Genomic DNA, 6,000 nt, shown 5'->3' with positions numbered 1-6,000 from the left:
GCACCTCAGGGGACTTTGTGTCCATACTTGAGAGTGCTTGGGAGCCCTCCATCTCACATATGCTTGATAGTGATCATCCGATTGTGTGAGAGAGCGATTCTAGTGCGATTGCATCATGAGGTTGCATCGAGTGGCACTAGGTGATCGAGTTGCAAGCCGGTGGTGCTTGTTACTCTTGGAGGTTGCCACCTCCTAGACGGCTTGGTGGTGGTCTCCGTCAAAGCCTGCAAGAAGCTTGTGCAGTGCTCTAGAGAAGAGCTTTGTGAGGGGCATTGTGCTCACCCCGTGGGAACCACGAAGAGCAACTCTAGTAAAGTGTGTCATTGAGCTACCCTCACTTTTAGGGTAGGTTCTTGTAGTGCCTGACATGCAGGCTTGTCGGGTGATGCCAATTAGCCGCTGAACCACCAAGTGAGCAGTCGACACAACAGGGACTAGCGTGTTGGCAAGCATGTGAACCTCGAAAGAAAAATCACCATGTCAACTTTATTCTTCCCATTGGTTTGCATCCTCATTACACAAGCTTGTAATTACTTTCATATACTTTGTGCTTGTGTAGTTGCTTTTGTAATTAGTTTGCTTGTATAGCTCAGTAGTTACCTTCTTGCTTGTGTAGCATAGAAGTAGCTCCCTTGCGTGACTAATTTGGTTTGTGTAACCTTGTTAGTCACTTTGCTTAGTTTGTGTAGCTAAGTATTTACGCTCTCTAATTTGGCATTGGTTGCCTTGTTATTGAGCATTGCTAGTGAGCTTAGTTGGACTTGTGCTTTTGCTTACTAGCATGTGTAGGAGCTCCCCATTTGTTAAAGTATTAGTGGCATAGGTTTGTGTGACCTTGCTTCTAGAATTGATTAGGTGAGCTCTAGCTAACCCGGCACCTTTATTGCTTAATTAGGATCTTTGCAAGGTGCTAGAGAACATAGATAGAGGGGTGTAGTCTTGGCTAGACCGATAGTTTTAATTCAGCACTTGTTTCAGTTAGCCAACGCGATTAAGTTTTAGAAATGACTATTCACCCCCTCTAGTCGCCATCTTGACCCTACAGGTAGGTAGCCATGTAATGCTTTACTGTTGGGATATCAATTGAATTTGTACATGCTTGCTATTTAAGTTTGTATCTCCAATTTTAGTGTCTGGATCGAAGAAGCCATAGAGGAGGCTCTGCCAGTAGGACAAAAGGCAGTGCTATCATGAGCCCTGGGTAAGGCTCTCTAAGCGAGTGAGGTCAACACCACTAGAAGAGGCTACTCATGGATTTTGTACTCGGAGGTCTTTCGCTAGCAAAAGGGTGGAGATAGCAGCAGTAGGTGAACATAATTCTCCATCACGACCAACACCCGAACCCAGGGATCAATTCCAAGTTCATCAATTGATTGAAGACATTGGTCGAGATGGCACCCTACCTAGCCCTGAGAGAGACTCCTCATGGCTAGATGTTGATAGCCCTACTGATGAGGAGCCCTCTCAGCAAACTCCCATCTCCCCCACCCGTAGAACGATGAAAGTTGCCTAGGTTGGTATTACCTTACAGATGTCTATCAATCAATTTGCACTAGCTATTTGATATCCATGTAACTTTTCTAACATTCTGAATGTATAAAAACTATGTAGTACCATTACCGGGAAGAGCAAGGAAGCCAAGGCCTTGAACTTGTGGAATTATGCTTTACAAAATGAGCAAATCACTAGGAGGAGCGAGGATGCGCATCTCTATTGCCGAGGGGAACAGAAGGCCACATGATCCTGTGCAAGCTATCAAGTTTGCCTTAGAGGCAGATATAGTAGTCAGGAAGGAAGTACCAATTTTGATGCATTGGAAAGAATACAAGGGGGAGAAGCTCGGCGCCGTCTATTACACAAGATTTGTGGAAAGGCTAAATGTATGTATGGGTATCCCCTCTTAACATTAAACTCTGCTTTGAGCAACTTTAATGGATTTACTTTTCATTCACACTACTATGTGTAGGGAAGAATGCGTGTTAACGGTGCTCACTCACCAACAAAAAAAGCTTGCTGGAATGTAATGCAGTCTGTGGTATGGCAGGAACGCTATAGGTTGACGAGAACATACTTCAATGGCATCCCTGCTAATCAGATCCGTATGACCTCTCCTGTCTCATCCATGAACGATGCACAGTAGTGTGAACTTGTCAAGATTTGGTCTAGTGCAAAGAACGAGGTGTGTGAACCCATCAATTTGCTATCTAGTCTTGGTATGGTCTACTTGTGCTGCAGTCTAACACAAATGAAGCTATAGGAAACATCTGAGAAGAACAAGCAAAAATGTGCAAAAGTGAAGTACCACCAGGCTACAGGATCTCGCTTCTATGTTGTCCAGATGCAAAAATTTGTAAGTGATGGTTGTGTTTTATTGTTACTCTTGCCTTTGTATAAATATAAACAGAAACTCATGTGCAATGTGAACAGAAGGAGAGCAAGAGGAATGTAGCAGAACAACATCAAGGACTTAAAGAAGAAAATGATCCACCTAATGAAGATGTTAATGTTGTGGAAGTCTTCAGGGACTTCCATACTAGTAGGAAAAATGGCCTGAGCGATGCTGCAAGAGCAGCAGTTGTAAGTACCTTCTTTTGCTTCCCTTGAAATCTATTGAAGCCATTGCCATAAAAGAAGAAAACATAGCAGGAGCCTAATGTTATGGAAATCTATTAAAATCTACTAAAGCTTATGTAATCTCTATCAGCAGTAGGCTGAGGAAGACCTACGCATTACTTGTTATGAATCAATCTCTTGGGTTTCCAATTTAAGTCTTCTTACACTATCTATAACATAATGTTTTACTGATTGAATTTCGCAGGAAGCTATGGAAACTATGCAAGCAGAACCTGTTGCTGATGGGCAGCAACCAATTACTAGTGTTGATGTTGTTTGCAAGGTCCTCTGTATCCACCAGGGCAAGGCCCCCTCCTAGGGAAGCGGCAACAACCTTTTTTTGAAGAATGTTGGTATTCAAACAAGCTCCACCAGAACAGAGACATCGGCGGAGAGAATGCTTCAGGAATAACTTACTATTGAACAGGAAAGTTCTGCTACCCTCGTCGATCAAGTGGATGAACTGAAGAGGAAGATAGAAAAGACTAAAAGGGAGCTTGAGGAATACAAGAAACAGCAATAGGAGAAGTACAACAATCTTCGTGAGTTATGCATGCGCTTCAGCTCTTCTAGCAACTCTCAGTCTTCAACTCCTACGGCTTGAGGCAGTGAAAATTTGCGGTTTGATGTGTGGACTCATGTGTCGGTTTGATGTGTGGACTCATATGCCAGTTTAATGTGGTGATACCCTATCAGTGGTTCACTGCTGACGTGTGAAATGTAAATTGTTGTTATTTGATTGCCAGACTAAATAGTTATGTAGTCAGTCTATGCAGTAGTGACGATCTTGAATTACTTCTATGATGAATTGATTGTACTCCATGCAGTAGAACTAGTACAGGCCATGTGATCCAATAAAAATGCGACACGTGGATGAACCAGTGCACAACACGCGAATTGACTAGGGCAAGACACATGGGCTGTTAAACATCCAACACATGGAAGGAAATCATCAAGCCACGTGGACGTATAAAAATATGACACGTGCACAGACAGCATAGTGACATGTGGTCAAATAAGAAATGGACACATGGACTAATAAAAATATGACACATGGTCCAATGAAGAAGTGACACATGATCCAACGGCAATACGACACGTGTGCTAGTAGAAAACTGACATATGGAACAATAGGGAAATGACACATGGTCCAATAAAAACCTAAAATGTTTAAGAACCAGAGATGGCCATGTTGTGCAATAAGAAGGTGACACGTACTCGAACCATCTCCAATGCAACTGGCTATAGCATGTACACATGGGCTATAACATGTACATGTGGAAAGCAACTCCAACGGAAGCGCCCACCAGCATGGCAGCCCCCTACAACAAATGCCAAAATAGTTCTATGATGATCTATTTTTTGTCACAGATCAAGGCACTTCTATGATGATTTTGTTAGATTCGTCATAGATATGCAAGAGTGATGCGACTTCTATGACGAACCAGTTTTTGTTATAAATTTGTCATAAAACTAAAATTATGATGAATTTGGCTCCTTCAGTGATGAAATCTATTCGTCATAGAAGTGAATATTTCTAGTAGTGAAAACACAGTAGAAAAAGAAATCTAGGAATAGATAATTATTGTTGATAATATGGGTGTTGTATTATATTCCACCTATCTAGTATATCTCAAAACAAGAGGGAAAAAGAGAAGAAGGAAAAGAAATCTCAGCGGCAAACAAAACAAGCAAAATCAGCAAAGATAGAACAAATCTCTGTGGCAAATAAACAAGCAGAAATTAGTAAAGATAGAATGACAATATACCACTATCACCGATGTCGCAGAACCAACCAATTTATAAGAGCACAAGTACAATCGTAGCCTGCAAGCGGTCGCACTATCATACTTGAGCCCATATAAACCTGGTAGTCTGTCGAGTACCACGACGGGTCTGGATAAATGATCCACATACAACCAAGATCATACAGGATTCAACATACATGTCACAAATTACATAAAGTTCACAGATACAGTTCCATCATCAGAGTACGAAATAAAGTTATTACAAACCAAGTTTGATAGGTAGTACCGGAAGCAAATTAAGGTTCAAAAGTAGCATTTGCCAACATAGTTCAAATACAGTGCCAACACATGATCACCATCCACAAAAGCATATAGAAGGATTATTAAGGATGCCTGCCCAAGGCTCACTCCTCATCCACGGCGGGATAGAAGCAATTCTTGCAATATCTATGATAGACGGTACCATCTGCAACAATGGAAATAAAACCCTAAGTACGAGAAGGTACTCAGCTAGACTTACTTATCATAAACTAGAAATAAATTGACTCCAAGGATTATGTAAGGCTATATAAGTGGAGGTAGCTTGACAACATTTTGCATAAAAAGAAGATTAACTCAGTTATTCAATTATAGTTCCATCATCAAGTTAATTATACTATCCATCTCTAGATTAGCAACTATCCTGTGCCAAACATGTAGTATATCATTTGATAACATACAATAGTAACCATAGCAGGTATAATAATTACATGTTTATTTGAACCATCATATTCCATAATACAATTACTACGAGGTTGGAGGTAGCCAAGTTTCTCACTATCTGGGAGAGACAGCGATTCGAATCAATTTCAACTAGCTGGGAATTTATTCCTAACACAAACCCAGGTAGACCAGATCATTAGTCGCCTTAGGTCACCTTTGGTACAACTCAAGTCCACATTTTGCGGGTTCGCCCAGCGCCGCACAATCAGGGACAACCAGCTGCTAGGACGTTCAGACCCGGCCTACCCTTGGGCTCATGCCTGACTCCTCGCACATCCTTACTACCATCTAGAGTGTGCACTCTTATAGAGTGGGGCCCAGCTTGAGTTGAGCTACTTAGCTTTGTGGTCAAAACGAGTTATCTGGCCAGCTAAGTGATAGGCATCCATTCAATCTTGTCAAATGGTCCAACAATGGTATAGTCCTTAATTGGCACAAATGGAATCACATGAGTCAACCTACACATAGACTCTACCCGACCTCCATTTACATTACCCCATGGTTCTTTTCCACGATAGCAAATATATCCAACCGTGCTTTGATATCCACCTATATCTCGTAGGTGATAGGAAATCACCCGACTTCTACCAGTCTAAGCATATATTTGATCCTGGACCTACACAGGGTTAAAGGTGTATATATCTGGACAAGGTAGTTCCATGCATCAAGTGTTTCTAGTTAACTCTTATAACCTAATGCATCAATCATAAAGGACTCAAGTAATATTTTGTAAAACACTGGGAGACTTAGAATGCTCCGGGGTTTGCCTTTGAGAAAAGAGGTGGGGCGATGATCAGGGCACTCCAGGAGCTCTTCTGGTGTCTACTCTTCTTTAGGAGCTACAGCTTGAGGATTCTCCTGCTGATATCCTTCCTCT

This window comes from Miscanthus floridulus, chromosome 8 (assembly GCF_019320115.1).
Source record: "Miscanthus floridulus cultivar M001 chromosome 8, ASM1932011v1, whole genome shotgun sequence".
Classification (NCBI taxonomy): Eukaryota; Viridiplantae; Streptophyta; class Magnoliopsida; order Poales; family Poaceae; genus Miscanthus; species Miscanthus floridulus.
The sequence above is the reverse complement of the archived record's forward strand: the minus strand, read 5'-3'. Positions refer to the sequence as shown.